The following is a 21,196-nucleotide window of genomic DNA, read 5'->3' as shown; positions in this document are numbered from 1 at the left end:
CTGCATCTCTTCTTCGAGAAGTCTGCACCCATGCTCTTGGGTGTGTCTGACCTGAGCACCTCTATCTCAATGCCCCCCCTGCCCCACAACTGTCTCAACAGTGTATTCAGGTGATAGTCCAGCCCTGCTTCATAGACTGTCTAATCCTGAAACTCTGGCCTACATCAAGTGCATGAATCCTGGTTTGCTCTGAGTCACAGTCCCAACAAACGCAGAGAATACTGCTCCAGTGACAGTGTCTCTGTCACCTCACCACTGACAGTTCTTTCTTCCGCAGTTAAACCTCTCTGGAAATGTCTTCACAGGCACAACTGGAGGTGTGTCTACCTGTGACATTGAATGTAGTCAAGCTGGCGATGAGATTAACCCACATTATGTGAACTAAATCACATGCAAGATGCTATTTATTACATAGTATCACTTATATAAAATCATGCCTGAGAATCCATACATCAGCACCTTTGCTCTAGAAATAAAGAAATGGTGGAGAGAGGGAGGGAAGGAAATGGTAGTGGTCAAAAGCTAGGTAAGACAGTGATACAGGCTAATTACTAATATGTTTCTTTGGGGGCGATGGAAATGTTTTGATTATGGTGCTGACTCAATCTGTTAGGGGCTAGAGAGAGGGCTCGGGTTAAAAGCACTGGTTGCTCTAACTGAATACTTGGGTTCAGTTCCCAGGACCCACATGGCTATTCACAACCCTCTTTAATTTCAGTCCCATAGAATCTAATGTAGTAAAAAAATATTAAGAAATCCTGGTCCAGGGCTTCTTCCCTTCCTTAGACTATTTATGTCCCCAAATAAAAGTTATACACAGAGCCTTTATTTTTTTAATAGCTTTAGTCAGCAAAATAGCTGGTCAGCTGCCTACCCTCCATGCTGTTAGAATCCATTTTCAATAACCCCACGTTATCACTTACTATTTACTATGTTCCACCGGGGGTTGACTGAATTGGGCAGCCCTCTGGGGCACACGTTCTCTTGGCCCTTTGCCCATGGCAGCTCTCCTTCTCCCACCTGTACATTCTTCTTCCATGGCAGCCTCTCTCTTCTCCCTCTCTCTTCTCCCTGAGTCCTCTCTAACTCAAGCCCTGGAAACCTCACCCCCAGTTATGTGTCTTCTGCTTAGCTATTGGCTGTCGGCATCTTTATAAACCAATCAGAATTAACTTGGGGGCAGAACTCCAGAGGCTATATGCAGACTCCAAGTCTTGGGGGCCCACACTTAGCATTACAATAGACAGTAAAGGACAAAACCTTAACATCTAAAGTTCCCTTTTGACCTTCATATGCAGTCAAAACACTCATACACATACAATAATTCTAAAATTAATTTAAACATATATGTTAAAAACCATTGTGTTATACATTTTAAAGGGGTAAATTTTATGGTGTGTGAAGTATGTGTTAATGAGCCAGGGATTGTGCCAGGTGCTTGAGAGGAAGAGACAAGTTCATGTTTTCTATAAATAGCTCAGGAAAGCAACATGCAGACATCACTGTATAAATTGTAGACAGGCTTTTATGAACTTCTGGTATGTTCATGGTACTCTGTGTGACTGCTTAAATGCATCAGTTAAGACAATAAAAGCGGTAGAATATAGTGACATGTGTCTGTAATTCCAGCATTTGGAAGGCAGAGGCCAGCCTGGGCTATGAAGCAAGACCCCTGCTCCAAGCCCACCTTCACCTTGACAAAATATATAATACTACAATGAACTTGAAGCTTCTGAAAGCTACATTGTTTCTGCTCGGGTGGAACGGATACTTAAGAAACTGAATGATTGAAATAGCACTTGAATTTATAATTTTGCTTTTCCTTATACATTTTTTAGTATTCTTTTAATATTCTATGTCAAAGCCAAAATCCTTCCTTCTTGAAGGGGAGGAGCACTTAAAAGTTCATTCATAAAACACCTTTAACTAGATACAGAATGAACCAATCTGATGTAAATTACAGGGTGTAAGTTACAGGAGAAAGACTTGTGTGTTTTTTCCCTTACTATAATAAAAGTCCCTTTATGAAAAAAAATTTTAAAGTTGAACGTATCCCTGGCCCTCTTTGCATTATAGTCAACCAGATCATTTGGGGAGTCCTGAATTTCTGGTGATGGGCCATTATGCTCAGGTGGAAACTGGCATTGTGCTTACTGCTCAGCATCTCCGCACATTCATCTGCTACATGATCATGAAAGGACCCGTTTCTGTCACTCTACCTTGTACACAACAACTGGTATGCAATATTAATAGTGACACCTGGCCCAAACTTTCCTTCAACTCAGCAAAGTGAGTTTCTCTTATGGCTTCTCTTCAGCTGCCTTGAACAGTTCATTGTCTCCTTAGGGTCCATAAAAGTCACCACTGAAAACAAAAAGTACAAAGCAGTCAGGACAAAGGGCTGAATGCCATCAAACCAAAACGGAATGTAAGCCACCAAGGTAAGCCTCCTGGCAAACAATATGTGTGAATATATGCTCATCCTTAGAGCACATTCTTGTTGAACTAACAATGTAACCCAATAAATAAAAGACCTCATATTATTCAGACACCGTAATAATTTTTCTCTGGTCCATCTACCATGGCTGACATGTCACTGGCACTGACATTTCCAGAAGTGAAAGATACTCAACTATTTTAACCTTCTGGTTCCTTTGAAGCAGATTTTTTTTTCAATTACTTGAATAGCTTTAATCCTGTGCTAAAGATAAAAATCCTATTCTTTAAATATCCCATGACTTTAGGAAACTTAAGTCAAGTAATTCTAACAAGTCCAATAATTGATTTTTTTCTTCATTCTGAGTTTCTTCTTTTCCCTTTGAGATAGGCTCTTACCACATAACTCTTGCTTGACTTGAACTTCTGATCCTCCACCAGACTGTCCTGAGTTTTGGAATGGCAACAATAAGAATGTTACAATATATGTGCACAAAACGTTGTGATTGTAGCAGGGTAACTCTCATATACATTTCTTTAAACATTTATCATTATTTCCCACCATTGAGAACATTCAAAATCCTACTGAAATACACAATTGTGAAATGTCAGTTTTGAAAAAATAAACACGAACCATGGACAGCTGTACCATGTTGACTTTTTCAGTACTGTGACCAAAGTTGGCAAACAATGCAAAGGAGGAGAATTTGGTTTGAATTCAGAGGTTATGGTCTATCCTGGCACAGAGGTTGTGGTGCAGAGCAGCTGGCATCATGGCATCTAGGAAGCTGGAGAGGGTCTTTAAAAAAAATTCCATCTGAGGTCCCCCAACCAGTGGGATGGTGCTTCTCACATATAGAGCAGTTAATCCACTGGAGAAGCAGTGAACCCAGACACACCTAGAGGTAAGTGTTACAAATCTCCTAGAAGATGCTCAATCCAATCGAGCTGTCAATATTAGCACCACAAACTGTTACCACAGTGCTGAGATTTACTCCTTCTATCTGTTTGGGGATTTGTAAGAAAAAAAAATAGAACAAAGTATACAGAAAGGATTGACATTGTATGCTTGGGCTTGATAAAATGACCAGCACCTGGTAAATACTTGGAGTTGCTAACTACTGACTAGCAAGTTTGAAATCCTGCTCATAGGTGGCATTTGTCATATGGTAAATTCAACTGAGAACTGAGAGAAGTCAGGACTGTTAGTCACAGGGAGGCTTAAATGACATGGTTTGCATTTTTGTCCCCATGCCCAGCTTTGAGTCACTACAGCCTGAAGAGGAGGAGCCTCAACAGTCATTCCCTGCATTCTCTTGCTTGATGTTTGAAAGGAAGCGTTTTGATCAGTGCCCTCCTGCCTTCCTGCCTCTGACTAACTTTATCAATATGGTAATCAGGTCTCTTGCAATAAGTAGGCCTGATAGCTTTAGAAGGAAAAACACCATAGCCTTGGTTATAAAGAGCTTAATAGAAAAAACAGAAAACAGTATGTGAGTGAGAAAGAGCATGTGCAGCCCTGCATGCACACTTGACTGCACATGCACACACATGTGCACAAGTACATGTACACACACACACACGAAAAACAATTGAAAACATGACCAACAGTTGCCAAGGGTGATTTTTAGCACATCTCGGTTGTCTGTGTGATGACGTTAATAAAAACTGTCTATTCTTTAGAATCCTTACCTGGCCTTAAATTATCTATAAATGAGTGACCTTGAGAATATTTTTTCACTCCACAGCCTGGTCCACATTCCTTTTGTGGGGGTAGAAAGACAGACTGAGAAACACACCCTTAGTAGCCTAGAGACCCATGCTGCAAACGCTTACCTATTATAACGCTGCTCTTCTAAGCCTCAGTGAAAGTGGAGGGAGAGAATTGCCGTTCTGTTATTTCAAAATTGCTTTTAAAATTCTAAAATAGTAATGCAAATAAGTAAACGGGAAATGCAGAGGGTGGGGTGTTAGAGTTCATGCTCAGAATGCATGAGGCTCAGGCTTACAAGCTTGCTTCCCAGAAAAGAACATTGCCTTACATAACACCATCTCTGTCACCCATATCTTTGATCTCCCATGGTAACTGGTATGAATTGCACATATATGTAAATATCATATACACATTGTGCTGTAGAATATTTCTGTTTTTCATCTTAGGATCACACTGCACATTTTCTCTGAAATAATCTTTTATTTGCTGTGCTGGATACGTTTCATATCAGAACACACAACTCTTATCTGTTTAGCAACTGTAAAAATGTCCAAAGTAATGGTGTGGCAATATGTTCTCTCTGTGCAGGCAAATTGTCATTTTGTTCCTTTAAAATTCTTTGAGTCATACATGTATACAGGATATTTTGGTCATATCTATTTCCTAATATCCCTCAACCTGTAAATAATGTATGTTAATAACATTTACATGTCTAGATTTCTACATTAGTCACACTGGGGCAGAGAGCATCTTGGTACACATATCTGAACTTTATGTAAGGACTCCCATCGTTGTTTATAAAGATTTCAGAAAATCATGAGGCTTGTCAATCTGATGTCTGTATACCAGTCAAACTTGCTTTTTCGAAATAAGTCCTTACAACGTACATGTAATTATATTTTTATTTTTTTCCTGACTCCACTCTTTTTGGAGGCACAAGATGAATAGTATGTAATGAAAAGGCCTTAGAAGGCCTTTCCTTCATCATTTGTAAACTCACAAGTCAGGTGTTAATTAGTAGTTGATTAATCTCTTGGAAAGAATAAAAACCAAAATTCATATCATCTAATAATTTAAATGATATACCTTGATTTCTGTGGATAAGGATGTGAATTTTTGGTCCTCATCCACAGTCTTGAATCCCCTTCTATTCTGAGTCCTGTGGTTAATGGGTGCATCTCTGATTATAATAGTTGGCTCTGAGCCAAACATTTCAAAGTGTTTGAAAGTTGATAGTGGTCAGAGTGTTTCTGTGATGCAAGGCCTTCCAACTGCTCTGAGTTTTGATTCCTGGAATGACCGAGGGTGGGACCTTTAATGAGCTTACGGTGGGACTCTCCACAAAGAAGGCTGTCAGAGGCACACATGGACCCTGGGTAAGGATCTGATTGTGTCTGATTAGAACTCTTGGCTAAAAGCTTTACTGAGCACCTGAGCTGCCACTGACCAGTTGTGGTAGGATATGAAGGTTTCCACAAGAGGCCTTGGACTACGTATCCCAGTCCCCACTCTCCCCCTCTGCATCTCACGACTACCCAATACTATTTTTGAAATAAACTGGAAACCTTACAGGAGTGTTGCCCTGAGTTCTGTGTAGCAAATTAATCAAACCCCAGCTGGGGTTGTAGATGAAGGGACCCTGGCCAGCTTGACCACTGTAAGTATGGCTCTGGAAGCCCTTGCCCTTCCCCCTATTCCCACTGTTGTACTAAACAAACAAACAAACAAACAAACAAAACCACTTAGATTACATTCCTAAAGCTGGCCACCAAGATCTATTCCTTTATTTGGCCAGTTCCTCCTCCTGAGGCTGACTACCAAGGTCCAGCTATCAAAGTATTGAAGTTCAGCAATCAAAAGCCTCCTTTGGTTCACCTAAGTAACTTTCTCAACCAAAATATACCATGGCATCCTAGACCATTCTAAAGCAGACCTCCATCTCTTCTTAAAAGTTATACCTGCAAGATCATTTGCTGATGTTTTTCTGCCTGAGTCATAAAACATCCACTTTAATTTTTCTTCCCTGCTTAATAAAGGATCCTTCTATGAAAACAGATGTTTGGCTGTGGTTTATGCCTAATCCTGTCTGAAAGGGAACCATCACTGTGGGTCTCCTAACATTATGAGCCAAGGCTGGGTGACACAATTTTTTGAAATATCACCACCTGCCAAGGAACTGAGTGTTCAAGCACATGGGCCTATAGCAGACATTTTATTTTCAAACCATAATAGCCAAGGTTAAGAAAGCCTGACACCCATGCAGGGCATACATATTATACACATCTTTTTGGCAATGATGAGAACATACTATATATGACTATCATTTACTTACATGTTATAATTAAACTGTTATCTTAGGGTTTCTATTCCGGCACAAACATCATGACCAAGAAGTAAATTGGGGAGGAAAGGGTTTATTCAGCTTGCATTTCCAAATTGCTGTTCATCACCAAAATAAGTCAGGACTGGAACTCAAGCAGGTCAGGAAGCAGGAGCTGATGCAGAGGCCATGGAGGGATGTTCATTACTGGCTTGCTTCCACTGGCTTGCTCAGCCTGCTCTCTTATAGAACCCAAGACTATCAGCCCAGGGATAGCACCACCCACAAGGGGCCCTCCCCACTTGATCACTAATTGAGAAAATGCCCCACAGCTGGATCTCATGGAGGCACTTCCCCAACTGAAGCTCCTTTTTCTGTGCTAACTCCAGCCTGTGTCAAGTTGACACACAAAACCAGCCAGTACAATTGACCCCTTGTCAACTTGACACACAAACACATCACTATTAAGCCTCAACCCTTATGTTCTTATTCATCCCCAAGATCTAAATAACTTTAAAAGTCCCACAGTCTTTGCAAATTCTTAAAATTTCAATCCTTTTAAAATATCTGCTCTCTTAAAATTCAAGATTTTTTTTTACAATTAAAAGTCTTTTAACTGTGGACTCCACTAAAATACTTTCTTCCATCAAGAGGGGAAAACATCAGTACACAGTCACAATCAAAAGCAAAAATCAAATTCCAACCACCCAATGTCTGAGTTCCAACTCACAATCTTCTGGGCTCCTCCAAGGGCTTGGTACCTTCTCCAGATCTGCCCTTTGTAGCACACAGCTTGTCTTCTAGGCTTCAGCTGTCCATACTCCACTGCTGCTGCTGTTCTTGGTGGTCATCTGAAAGTACTGGCATCTCCAAAACACTGCTGTCTTCTGCTGTAACTAGACTTCACCAACAGCTCTCTTCCCAGTGCCAAGCCTCAACTCCTTTGCATGACCCCTTCAGTCCTGGGCCATCAATTGCAACTGAGGCTGCACCTTCACCAGTGGCCTTCTGCCACCTCTCACAGTGTCGAGCCTTAGCTGTTCATCTTGACCCCTTTACGCCTTCAAAACCAGTACCACCTGGGTGACTCTTACACATTACCGATTCCTGATGTAGCACGAGGTACAACCTTGGCTATCTCTGGAACATAGTCTCTGTGCTCTCAGAAAACACTTCCCAGAAGACTTCACCTCAATGATGCTGGTCTCTTCTTAATCACTGCTAATTTCTTAGTTCCAGCTAACCAGCATCAAAGTCCCGGTAACGCAAAGCTTTTGCTTTAGTAGTTCTGATATCTTGTTAATCACAGCTGATTCTTCAGCCCCAGCTAACCAGAACCACAGAATCATCACAACCAAAATAGCAATGGCCCTGATAAGAGTCTTTAATCTTCTCTCTGGAATTTCACAAGCCAGGCCTCCATCTTCTGTATTGTTCTCAACATTATCTTCCAAGCTCCTACAGAACATCCCACAAAACTCTTAACATTGAATGGATCTTCAAGCCTAAAGTTCCAAAGTCCTTCCACAGTCTTCCTCAAAACATGGTCAAGTTGTCACAGGAATACCCCACTATGCTGGTACCAATTTGTCTTAGTCAATGTTTCTATTCCTGCACAAACATCATGACCAAGAAGCAAATTGGGGAGGAAAGGGTTTATTTACCTTGCATTTCTAAATTGCTGTTCATCACCAAAAGAAGTCAGGACTGAAACTCAAGCAGGCCAGTAAGTAACATCCCTTCATGGCCTCTGCGTCAGCTCCTGCTGCCTAACCTGCTTAAGTTCCAGTCCTGACTTTCTTTGGTGATGAACAGCAGCATGGAAGTATAAGCTGAATAAACCTTTTCCTCCCCAACATTTTTCTTGGTCATGATGTTTGTGCAGGAATAGAAACCCTGACTAAGACAACTATAATATCTTCACTAGCATTTCAATAAATCAACTATTCTTGAACCTCTTAGAAAAACTATAACTTTCTTGCATAAATGCATGGTGTTAGTGCCAACGTACATACAGCAGCTCAGCTTGGCTTGCCTTCCTCCCTTAGAAATGATATTGGATCCTCTAAATCACACACACACATGCACACCCCTGGGTGCACAAAATCAATTAGTCATTTAATGTAGTTACACTACCTTCTGGAGGCAAGATTAGCTCCACTTTCTGTTTGGCTACTTGTAAATACTAATTATATCTGATAAGTATTTCTCTGCTGGTGAAATGAGCCAATTCAAGCCAGATTAGATTATATAAAATGCAGGTTTATTGGGAAGTTGCACTGTGGCAAGTTTCCAACCCCTGGCTGGAAAGTTCAGGGTTGGGGGAAGGGTATGCCAGGTAGGGACTGAGGGATGCTGGGAGAGCCTGGACACCCAATCTGCTTTTATACACAAAATATGCACCTCAGTCCCCAAGGTCTGAAACCAAACAATGTTTTCAGATTCCCTTTCTTGGCACTATGACTGGGAACTTACAAATTAGTACCTTGAAGCCAGATCTGTTATGAAAGGCAGACAGGTTTGCCTTACCCACAGGCTTCAAGATAAACGATACACAAGTTCCTATGTAACCTTTCACAGATGTAATCTTCAGCTACTTCCTTATCTAACCTCAGTTTCCAGTGACTAATTCAGTTTCCAGATTTCGTCCCCTTGTTATGCCACTGTTATATTGAGACTTCAAGAGTTTAAAATCCTAATTTTTATCAATAGAGTTCTTATACTAACTCTAATAAAACATTCCACTATACGATCAAATTCAAATTTTAAGTTTCCTTTGGTTGCATTTTAACTATAGACTTAAAGTGTTTCTCATGCTAAATCTCTTCTACAGCTACTATAGTTACAAATTTGTCTCCTCTGTAAGACCCCAACCCCCAGTCAAAGGTACTTACTTTGAGACACCCCCAAGTGAGACACTTAGATGCAGATAAATGCAAAAGCAAGGGGTTTATTTTCCAGCCTGTTGGGGGTCAACCTTCAAATAGTCCCTCAAGGTGAGTGACTAGAAGGTGACTTCTGAATGGCTATTTTAGGGGAACAGGTTACATCAGCAAGGTTACAGTTCAAACATATTGACTAGGCATATTGACCTTTAAATCTATTGGCTAGCAAGCATGACACTTATTTGAACTCTAACTGGGACTTTCCAGAGGGTCAGGTGCCTATTAGTCAGTACATTCTGAGAGTTTTTTACTCAAGAAAGTTCCAGTGGGTGAGAAATGGATCTTGGTCTAGCCTTGACCCCAGGCAGGAGAGGAAAGTTGTAAGGAGGGTATGGGCTTGTCAAGCCCCCTTACTCTAAGTAGTCAGGCTGTGCAGGAGTCCTCTGCCTCTGCCTCTTCAGTGCTGGGACTGCCTGCAGCTGCCATGCCTGCCTGGCTTCTCAGTGGGTTCTGAGGATCTGAGCTCCATCCTCAAGCTTGCAAAGTAAGTGCTTTATCCATTGAGCCACCTCCCCAGCCCGAGTAAATTCTTAAAGTATATTGCAACATTCCTCTTAATAATTGTTTCAGATTTGGTATAAACTGAGAGTACCTGAAACAAAACAGGATATATGATCACTAATAACAGATGTAGAAAAGAAATAGCTAACATTGTTTTCCCATTGTTCTATCATATCCATGAATGTAGATGGTGTAGATGTTTGGTGTATGAGTGTTGTAACTTGCTACTACGAGCTATAATGAGTTCCTTGGGATTCTCCTCTCAGTCTCAAAACTAATTAACTTTGAGAACATGATTACACTTCCCTGCCCTTAACTATGCCACCTATATTATAACTTAATGATCTTGATTTCTTTTAACTTTAAGATTATATGATTTTATGCAGTAGAACATGAAGCAGAAACAATCTATAAAAGCTTACAGTATAAATGGAATTGTGTAATACCCTAGCTATTGCCCATATCTAATTTCTTAGAACATTTCAATCTTTACATTGAAGTCAGAGAGAACCCCTGAGCTGGGCTCAGCCAGGGTGCAGCCATGTGGAGAAAAGCACTGAAGGCTTCAACATAGCTCCCTTCTGTCTACAGGACTATTCCTAAAAGAAAAAAGAAATAAGAGAACTCCTGTGATAAGCAGGTATCTTGGAGGAAAACATTAATAGAGAACAGAGAGTTTGGAATCAAAAACAAAAACAAAAAAAAATGGAGTGTGTGTGTGTGTGTGTGTGTGTCCTGTGTGCATGCCTGTGCCTGTGTTTGGGTGCATGCTTCAGTGATGGATGCCTGTATACTTGTGCTACATACCTCTAAATACCCTTAATTGATGTTACAGCACTTCCTCAATCATTTTCCACCTTATTTAGGGCCTTGCAACTGAAACCAGAACACTCTAATTCAACTAGTCTAGCCTAGGGGGATCCCATCTTCTTTGTAGAACAATGAGATTAGAAACAGGCTGCCATCCCATCCAATATTTATGTGTGTCCTGGACATCTGAAATCTGCTAGTGATAGAAATGCTTTTCCTACAGAGCCATCTCATCCACACTTCAGTGTCCTTTAAAACATTCCTTCCTCCCAGGACAAGCCCTATTTCCTCCAGATAGAAGCCTGGCTTCTATTCATGAGGCTGCCAACAAGATGATGGCCGGGATTCAAGTTAGGTTCCAGCCATGAAACGTGTTCATCTGCCCCAGATGTAAGTAGGAAAATAATAGGGATAGATAGCTGAACAGAAACCCTGGACATAGGCCTGCAACTTTGAGGTACCCATGCACAATAGCAGGAGCAGGGCCTTCTTCTAGAAGCAGTCCTTGCCACAGTAAGAGGTTCAGGGTTCTTCAAGCTTGATTTAGACTATCCCTGAAAATTCTCTAAATTTTCTAAGGTCATCTGATACATTTAAAGCTACTTACAGTGAACATTGTTAGCAACTAAAAGCTCCAATAAGCACTGTATCAAGTGTTCTATTATTAACATTTTGTCAAGGAGATAAAAAGATAATCTGTGCTAAAGGCTAGAAGTTCTGTTTGAAACTATATTCTATTCTGGACATTAAAGATGGATATCTGGGGAAAGGAGAAGGGCTGGCTGTTGGAGAGTAGATACACACAGAAACAAAGTTGTAAAGGTGCACCACTGGGGAACCTCAGAACACAGACCCACTTGTGTGTTCTTGGTCCGATAAAGCACAAGTTACTTAGTGTGGAGGTCATCTTAAGTGTGAGCTGAGTGGAGCTCGATACAGGCATTTTTAGGGTTGAAGTTAACTTACCTTCAGTGGCTTTAATATTTTTACTCTTAAAGTATTATCTCAAGATTACAAGTTCATTAGAATCCCAGAAGGATACATCTAGAAGAAATGTCAAAAGAAGAAATGTGGGCTGGTGAGATGGGTCAGTGGGTAAGAGCACCTGACTGCTCTTCCAAAGGTCCAGAGTTCAAATCCCAGCAACCACATGGTGGCTCACAACCATCTGTAACAAGATCTGACTCCCTCTTTCTGGAGTGTCTGAAGACAGCTACAGTGTACTTACATATAATGAATAAATAAATCTAAAAAAAAAAGAAGAAGAAATCATTTCTTGTGGCTAGAGGTTAAGTTTGGAAGAAAGGAGAGAGAGAGAAAGAGAGAGAGAGAGAGAGAGAGAGAGAGAGAGAGAGAGAGAGAGAGAACAAAGAATATTTAGAAAAGGTCCAGTATAGGCAGCTCTGTCACAGGATTGGAATCTGTGTGTAAAATTATCATGCCAAGGTGATCATGAGGCTGCTTTAATAAATAACAGGCAGATGTATGATCATTTAACTTTGTGACCTACACTTAATGCTATGGCTAGATCCCACAGTCCGGTTGAGTAATAATAGGGCAGTCCTACCCACACACAATGGCCATAACTATCTGTGCATAAAGAATGTGGGAGGGTATAGGACAAATTACAACTGTGTACTGTTCCAGTCATTTCTTCTGAACTTGCTTCCTAAACCTTATTTTTCTGCCATGACATATATAATATTCACAGATACTACACTCTTGAGTACCTGAGATTCGAGAGCCCCTGGAAAGAAGTCATGAAAATAGCATAATTGGTGCATCTCTCAGCAGGGCACAGGTAATGCTGCTCCTAACAAGGCAGGGCATGGACTGGGGGTATTAAAGTCTTGCAGTCTGCAAAGAAATCTTCTGTTTGTCATCCACAAAATGGAGTGGAGCAAATTGAAGGGGATAATCACACAGGTAAGCTTGCATCTACATCCACTTGTAGAGAAATCACTTCTCAATGGTTCCAGTGTTATGTCCAATTGACTGAAAGACCATACACTACATGCCCCATCACTTGAACTGTCAGACTGAACTAAATTAAACACCTTCTGTTTCCTTAGTATATCTTAACTAAAGACTAGTAATGATCCACCTGAGAAAATGTTCTACAGATTGAGTGAGAGAAAATTCAGAAAGGAAATAGATAGTAGGTTCATGAAAACACCCACCAAAGATCAATAGCATATTAGTCATCTATAGCTTGTAATATACTGCCCAGAAATTCAATGGCTTAAAACAATACACATTACTTTACTTATAGTAGTCTGTGGTCATCTAATATTCAGGAAACTAGAGCTGAGTGGTTCATGAGGTTGGCATCAATGTCAGAAGGGTCTGCAATCACACAAAGCCAGTACTTGAAGAGTAACTCCATAGCGGCTCATTCTAAGGAGTGACAAATTTTGGTGGCTGTTTTTGTAAAAGGCCAGTTGAGGGGCTAGAAAGATGGCTCAGTCAGTAAAATGTTTGTTGTGTGAGCAAGAGGATCTGAGTTCAGATCCCTAGCTCCTAAATAAAAAGATGCACACATCTTTAATTCTTGTGATTAGTGTGTAGAGATTTGGGGTCCCAGGAGCTCACTGGTCAGCCAGACTAGCCAAATGTGAGCTCTTGGTTCAGCAAGAGCCCCTGCCACACGATATAAGGCAGTTTGAGAGACACCCAACATTGACTTCTGGCTTCCATATGTACTTGTGTGCACACAATCACACAGAGAAAGGCTATTTGAATGTGTTCATGACACGGTGGGGTAGCTCACTAGCCAGCCAGACTAACCAGATAGATGAGCTCTGGGTTTCGTAAGAACTCCTGTCTCACAAATAAGGTAAAGAGTGGGAGACAACCAATGCTGATCTCTAGTTTTCACATGCCTGTGTGTACACATGACCACACTCAGGCTATTTGAATGTATTTTATGACATGTGATGCAGTCATCCCACAAGCCAAGAGTCTAAAAAGAGCAATGAAAATCTTTCTTGCCTTTTATGACCTAGTACTGATGTCAGACAGCAGCACCTCACAATAATTTGTTGGGTCAACAAGTCATCTCTGGTTTAGTATGAAAGGAGACTGAAGTGAACATCATGAGATAAGATTCAAGGGGGAACTGAACTCAACCAGGAAGCTAGGTATTAAAATCTAAGGGGGTATGATTAGAAAGGAAACTTACGCTTTAGATAGTAAGAGACAAAGATATAGATAGATATGTGACTTTGAGTTTACCAATGAAGCTAAGACATTTTAACAGAAGAGAAAAACTTAAGTCCATATATGACCACATAAAGTTGCCTACCAGTTTAGACTTCCTACTCTAAAACATTATTTGTTATTATTACTGTGTGTGTTTATGTGTCCAGATGAGGGGGACATACAGCAGGAGGGATTTTTTGTGATAAACTTTTCCTAGGGAAACTGTAGCCAATCTTTGCTACTTTGTGAATTCTTTTTTTCCACTTCTGTTTATCCCCCACTCCCTGTTTCACCTCCTATCATGAAACAGGAGGGAAAGAAGGATAGAGGGGAGAGAAAGAGATAATCTATCCGCAAATCTAATTTCTACTGACAAACAGCCACCAACCCACCTGAATGACCAACAACCATCAACCTCACCTCTCAGGTGAGGAAGTGGAAACTTGAGGGTTCTTTGGAAAGTTAGTTGTGTTGGATGGTATTTGCTAAGGTAAACATGTGAAGGAGTGTTTTATTGAAGCAGACACAAGAGAAAGGCTAAGACAGACTTGTGAAGAAACATTTCACTGAAGCAGACACAGGATACAAGATGTTCTGTTAAACTAAGCATATGTTTAAGCATGTGATGAAGGATTCTTTGTTAATGACACACATGTATTGGTCCGCCTTACACTGTGTAGTTGAGCTCCATTTGTTGGGCCTCCACAGAGAGAGATGTCTCCAAAAAGCTTCTGCTGGTGTACTGCAGTTTCTTGCCACTTCCAAGGGCTCAGGCTGATTGGCAGACTGATTTCAGCTGAGACAGATGCACTTGCTGAGGCAAGACCCGTGGAGGACACGTGATGCTTGAAGGGCATAGAAAGGACTCATCAGAGTGAGTGATAGGAACTAGCTTGGCTTATTTGCAGAGCTAGCTGTGCAACTCTTGTTGGTTGCATCCTTTCTGATCTTCACTTCGCTAAGAGAGGCACAGCTGAGAACTTTTCCTGTTGGCCCTGGTCCCTCCTGCCGATTTGTGCCAAGACTGAGGCCTGGCTGTCTCTGCTAGGTAGTGCCACCTCTGCTGATTCATGTTTGATATCCAAATTCTACTGAACTGGACTGCTGGTGTATCTGTGAAGTGTTTCTGAGTGGATTGAGCTGTTGCCATTGGCCTGTGAACTGAACTGCTGATTTCCAGACAACACAGATGAGAGTTGCTTCAAAGAACCCTTCCTAAACAGGTCCACTTCTCCTGTAACCTTTCTTTTCTACTACCTGTGGTGGGCTAAACGGGAGGTTAAAGCATTTAAGAATCATCATTAAATGTAGCTGTTGAAAAAAATTTAAAAAAAAGTTACAGGTCTTCAAATTTATATACCTTCTAAAAAGTTCCCAGAATTTCAAGTGTCCCAAAACCACAGAAACTGAGGCAAATCATAGTCAGCTGTTGCCGTAGACAGTTTGAAGAAGCCCCATATCTTATACCTGGGATTAAAACAATACCACATTCTTATAATATTTCTGTGGGTTGTTTGTTTGTTTGTTTGTTTTTAAGAAACCAAAACTCCAAAATTGTCACTATAGGCAATAGATCATGCACACCCTAGAAAAGGAATCCATGGTCTACCAAAGTAACAACTGCACCAAAGTCCAGTTTGGTGACCCCAGTGAGCTTCACTGGGGTTACTAACAGAAGTCTGGGCTAGGGGTCACAGAAGCAGGGATGATTCAAAAGCAGCTGCATCATGGAGAAGCCCACCATTACAACTCACATTGTTTTATGAGCAGGTGACAGTTCATGAAAGCTCCATTCGTGGACGTCTACGCACAACTTGATGGTCACTCAACAGAGCCAAGAATCTCCTCTTGACAGTGCTGTTGGTTAGTCTCATCACTCAACAGTTGTTTCCTGTTCAACAAGTTGGGTAGGGGCCTTCCAGACTCTTCCAAGTTTTTACTTTTTAGTTTTAATTTTTTACTTTGACATGATGTCTGTTTACCTCCCCAGTCTCATGAGCCTCCGCCTTCCTCCTATAGATTATGTTTCAATTTGAGGCAAGTGCTATACAATTGTATGTATATGTGTGTGGGGATGAGTGTAACTTTGGGTTAGAGTTGGTTCCAGGAATGGAACAGAAATAAACAGGTTGGAACAATGTCTTAGTATTTTATTGTTGTGAAGAGCCACCATGACCACAGCAACTCGTATAAAGGAAAACATTTTGGGGAGGCTGGCTTACAGTTTCAGAGGTTTATTCCATTATTATCAGAGTGGAAAACATAGTACAGGCAGACATGGTGCTAGAGGAGCCAAGAGTTCTACATCTTAATGTCTTCTACATTAAAGACAGCAAAGAGGATCTTCCTCTGGGTGGAGCCTAAGCATAGGAATCCTCAAATCCATCTACATAGTGACATACTTCCTCCAACAAGGCCCCATCTCCTCCAATTAGGCCACACCTTCAAATAGTGCCACCCCCTATGGCTAAGTATTCAAACATATGAATCTATGGGGGACCAAATCTATTCAAACCACCACAAACAGCAAATGCTATTACCTCTGAGCTGGCTTACTGCCCCCAAACGACCGACATCTAAGTAAAAGAAAAATAATGTATTTGGTGTAAGCCACTGTTATTTTGTTCACTACTAGTGGTAGTTAAATCATTATTCTAACAGATCCATTAACTTGTCAGATACCATACAGCAGCAGAGGCAGACCTGATAGATCTTCACTTGCTGACATCCACTTCCTAACTTGCTGCCTCACCCTTTGACAAGCATGATGTCCCAGCCAGAAGAGGATGTTCATCTACTACCCACTTCAAAGTACTGATGTATGCTAAGGGTTCAATAAACATCTGAAAATATTCATCGCTGACAATTGTATGTCTTGATTTGTCAAAATGAAAACAAAGGTCCTTCTACTGTTGAGCTCATCTGATTCCATTATGATAAATAATCAGCTCTTTAGAAGTGAGGTGTTTTCACTCTTCTGAGTCTCTGAGTCATTTTCTATGGAACCTAAGTTTGTTTGGGAGATGTTAAATTTGCTGATTGTTTTTAAATAAACTCTTCTACAGACGTATTTTTCCCTGTAATCTTGTGTACCTCCATCATACTGTCTTCGCAGAGCTCTTCTTGTTCTAACAACAAAAGTGCACAGTTGTTACTCATCTAACACATAAGGGTGCAGCCACACTAATTCCCAATAAAATACTAACTCCTTCTATATTCTTGGCAACTAGCCAACATCCAGTGGCCTCCAACACTATCCCACTGTTCTGGTCTCTGTGATCCTTTGCTAGGCATCTCAGGAATTTAGCAGCCTCAGAAACCAACTGAGAACCCACATCTCCATGACCCAATTCCTTTTGGCTTGACTGGCTCCCTACCACTATGTCTCTGGAAAGCCAGGCATGGTGGCACACACCTTTAATGCCAACACTGGAGAGGCAGAGATAGGTAGATGTCTTTGAGTTTTAGGCTAGTCTGGCCTACAGAACTAGTTTCAGGACAGCCAGGGCTATACAGAGAAACCTTCTCTCAAAAACCAAACCAAACCAAACCAAAAGTCTCTGATAACCAGGTTTTGTCTTGTAAAGCAACTCATAAAAATTTTATATCTAGTCAATTTCCATAGTTAATAATATCTTCAAAAACAACCTGTCAGTATAAAGATGCCAACATCACTACTACTACTACTACTACTAATAATAATAATAATAATAATAATAATTTTTTAAATGTTATTCTCTTGATAGTTTTACATCTTCACATAATTATCCGTGCACCCTATGATTCAAGGCCTGTATTTTTAATGGTGTCCAAGGTCTTCCCTACCAAATTCACATTGCGATAACACACAAACACAGATACACACACATGCATACATACATGAACACATGCACTTACTCAGACACACAAAGACACACAGATATACACATATACACAAAAACACACAGACACACACACATATACAGACATAAACACAAACATACTTATTAAGCTAACAGACCCATGCTATAGAGAAATGGATTAAATCATAATATAATTCAAACCTACTTTCTGCAGCCTAACTACTGTTCCTGTATAAGCCACACTCTTGGAAGGAAAGTAGCAGTCTGTCTCCACATGAAGTCCCACTTGTGCTTGTAATTATAGAGCAAACCCTCTTCAAGCAACCTCATTTTTTTCTTCTACTTTTGACAACTCTAATATAATTTATATGCCTTTTATGGTGAGCTACACCAATGTTACTTGAAAAACAAAAACCACATGATATAAAACATTTGCATTTTTCCAGCATGTAATCAGCAGAATAAATGTCAGCCACCATTATTAGTGTAAATGTTACTAACAGGATTGCTGTATCTCTAAAGAATAAATCATTCTTATCCTCCTGCTTGAGATCCCACAAGGCTCCTGTCTCAGGCTTTCTGTTGCTAAGAGGAAACAATTTGGGAGAAAGTGACTAAAACCAACCTGAGAGGAAGGAGTTTATTTCATTTTACAACTCTCAGGTCACTCTCCATCAATGTGGGAAGTCAGTGCAGGAATTCAGGTAGGAACCTAGATTGGAGCAGAGGAGGAATCTGCTGGCTGGCTGGCTTGTTATAGCTTCTTCATGGAAGCCATATAACTTAGGACCACATGCCCAGGTATAGTATCACCCATAGTGGGATGGGCCCTCCCACAACAGTCATTGATCAAGAAAATGTGATAGACTTATATAGCTCATCATCCAGAGAAGTCAGGACAGGAACTCAAGGCAGGAACTTAGAGGTGGGAGCTGATGCAGAGGCCATGGCGGAGTGTTTTTTACTGTCCTGCTGCTCATGGCTTGCTCAATCTGTTTTCTTATAGACCAAAGACCACCTGCCTAGGGGGTGGCAATAAGGATGGGCCTTCCCATATCAATCATTAATCAAGACAACACCCCACAGGCTTGCCTACAAGCCAAACTTTCAGAAGCATTTTCTCAGTTGTGATTCCCTCTCCTCAGATAACTCTAGCTTGAGTCAAGTTGATTCAAAACTAGCCAGCACAGCTCATATTGCATTTATTCATTCATTCATTCATTCATTTATTCCTTTATTTATTTTCTTTCTTTCTGGATGCCAAGGGTTGGACCTAAGACCTTGGACAGGATAGGCAAGGGCTGTACCACTAAGCTACTTTCTCAGCCCTTCTCAAACTATAATGGTTTATATTGATTAGGAACTTGGCAGAGTCTAGAATCACTAAGAAGACAAGCCTCCGGGCTTGATTAGATTAACTGGGGTGGGGAGACCCGTTCTAAAAGTCAGTGGTGCTACCTTATGGGGTTGGGAACTCGACAACGGAAGAAGAACATGAGCTGAGCACAGGCCTTCACCACTCTCTACTTCCTTCCTGATTGTGGATGCAATGCCAGGAGCTCCTTCAAGCTCCCCCGATTGTTCTCCCTCGGTGACTGTACCTCCAGCTATAAGCGGAGATAGCCCCTGCCTTCTTCCTTCCTTCAGTTGTCAGCCTCTTTTTTCACAGCAACAGGAAAGGAACTAAGACATGATGGTTTTTCTTCACCCAGTTTACGGTGTCCTCTGAGAATGGGATCCAGCTGATGTCCAGCCCTCTCCCCCAGGGTGCTTCTTCCATTCACATCTTGGTTAGCTGCCTCTTATGCACAGCAACTTGGGTTTGATCACATAGTTCCAATCCAACTCACCACCTACCCATTTTCTAGATAATAGCTGTGTACAGGTAGGCATTATGGTTTGTATTGGGACTATTCTGACAATGTTTGTCTTCTATCACTATCTGAAAGCTGTAGAGCTTTGGTGAGACCTGACTGGCAGAAGTAGGAGATTAAGGTAAAGCCTCTGAAAGTCATAGCTGCTTCTGGTTCACTCCTGTGGTCCTGGTGTCCTAGTTGGCACCATTGTACAGATCTTGGTCATACACTTCCTACAGAGAATCTCTGTTGTTCACCCCTTCCTCTGTTGTAATGGACTGAACTCACTCTGCACCAAAGTCAACTTTTCTCTCTGAGTTGTTTCTGCCTGAGATTTGGTCAGAATCGCTCAAAAAGAATTAGTACAAAAGGAGAGCAATCAAAATCTTTCCCTTGTGAGTTTCTTCTTAGGTTTTCTGCCAGTGATGTGTGTGTCAAGTCAGTACAGGGAGAGGAACTTCTGCTTTCTCTTGAAATCAATCAGTGCTTTCATTTTGAAGCAGTTCATGTTGTATGTAATAATACTGAAACCAAAACAGAAACATAAATTTATACCTCACCACTGTGTGTTAATAAATTAATGCCTCTTTTATCTTAAGCTAACATGCATGTCTTCACTTTGTGACCTCTAAAATGGGGGAAAGAAGGCATATTCAAAGAAATTATTATACGTATTATGTTATTATCATTCATATCTATGGCTGTCCTAGAACTCACTGTTTAGTCAGCCTGGCATTGAACTCACGGAGATCCACCTGCCTTTGTCTCTGGAATGCTGGGATTAAAGGCCTGGGCCATCACTCCTGGCTCATTCATTCTTAGTAGCAGGTTAAAGACATGTAGACATTTATAAATTTGATATCTTTCTCCACAAAGAACATCTTCAACAAATGTGCTTGAAATACAAGACTGCTAAAAGGATGGGTTACAATGTTATAAAAGGATGATCTGTGGTTAATTTAACCTTTGTTTAAACAACCACAATATAGTAACTATAATTAGCATTTGCATATTTTAGAGAGTAAATTCTTTTTGAAAAATTGTGTATTGTGCAAGTGTGTTGTGTGTGGGCGAATGAGTGTGTGTGTGTGTGTGGTGGGAATTGCATATCATGTGCATGCCTGGTGCCTGAGGAGGACCAAAGAGGTTATAGGATCTCTTAGAAGTGAAGTTACAGGCAGTTGTGAGTTGACAAATAGATGTTAGGAATGAAACCTGGGTTTTTAAAGAATAGCCTGTGCTCTTAACATCTGAGCCATCTCTCCAGCTCCCTTTTGGACTTAAAAAAATGTAGCTAACCTTCCATCCATCCTGTCTTTCAAAGGTGGACAAATACTCACACATGTACTCACAACTAAAAGGAGCAAGTCTCAGCATCTTTAAAATATAGACCTATAAGTAGCCAAGTAATTCTATCATGCTTAATTTAGAATACTCCTTGAGTGAACTTTTATACCCCAGATTTACCTCTCATACTTCTAATCTCCAGTGGTCAAAACAGAAGAAAACTATTTGGCACTTCTTTGTAATTTTTAAGGCTTATTTTTAATTATGTATATATGTGGGGGTGG

The 21,196-nt window shown here is 40.8% G+C and overlaps 1 long non-coding RNA gene across 5 annotated transcripts; it reads left to right on the top strand.

Annotated features, from left to right (window-relative positions):
* The first annotated feature begins 13,793 nt into the window (after window positions 1-13,793).
* Gm13348 (predicted gene 13348) lies at window positions 13,794-16,790 on the top strand. 5 transcript variants are annotated; one of them, NR_166089.1, is made up of 5 exons: window positions 13,794-13,866; window positions 14,238-14,354; window positions 14,976-15,150; window positions 15,698-15,790; window positions 16,606-16,790. It is a non-coding gene; the product is annotated as a predicted gene 13348 (long non-coding RNA). The 5 variants fall into 5 exon arrangements; NR_166088.1 differs by having other exon boundaries at window positions 15,698-15,834; NR_166091.1 differs by lacking the exon at window positions 14,238-14,354.
* Window positions 16,791-21,196: the final 4,406 nt, after the last annotated feature.

This window comes from Mus musculus, chromosome 2, assembly GCF_000001635.26.
Source record: "Mus musculus strain C57BL/6J chromosome 2, GRCm38.p6 C57BL/6J".
In the NCBI taxonomy this organism is placed as follows: Eukaryota; Metazoa; Chordata; class Mammalia; order Rodentia; family Muridae; genus Mus; species Mus musculus.
The sequence above is the reverse complement of the archived record's forward strand: the minus strand, read 5'-3'. Positions and strand labels throughout refer to the sequence as shown.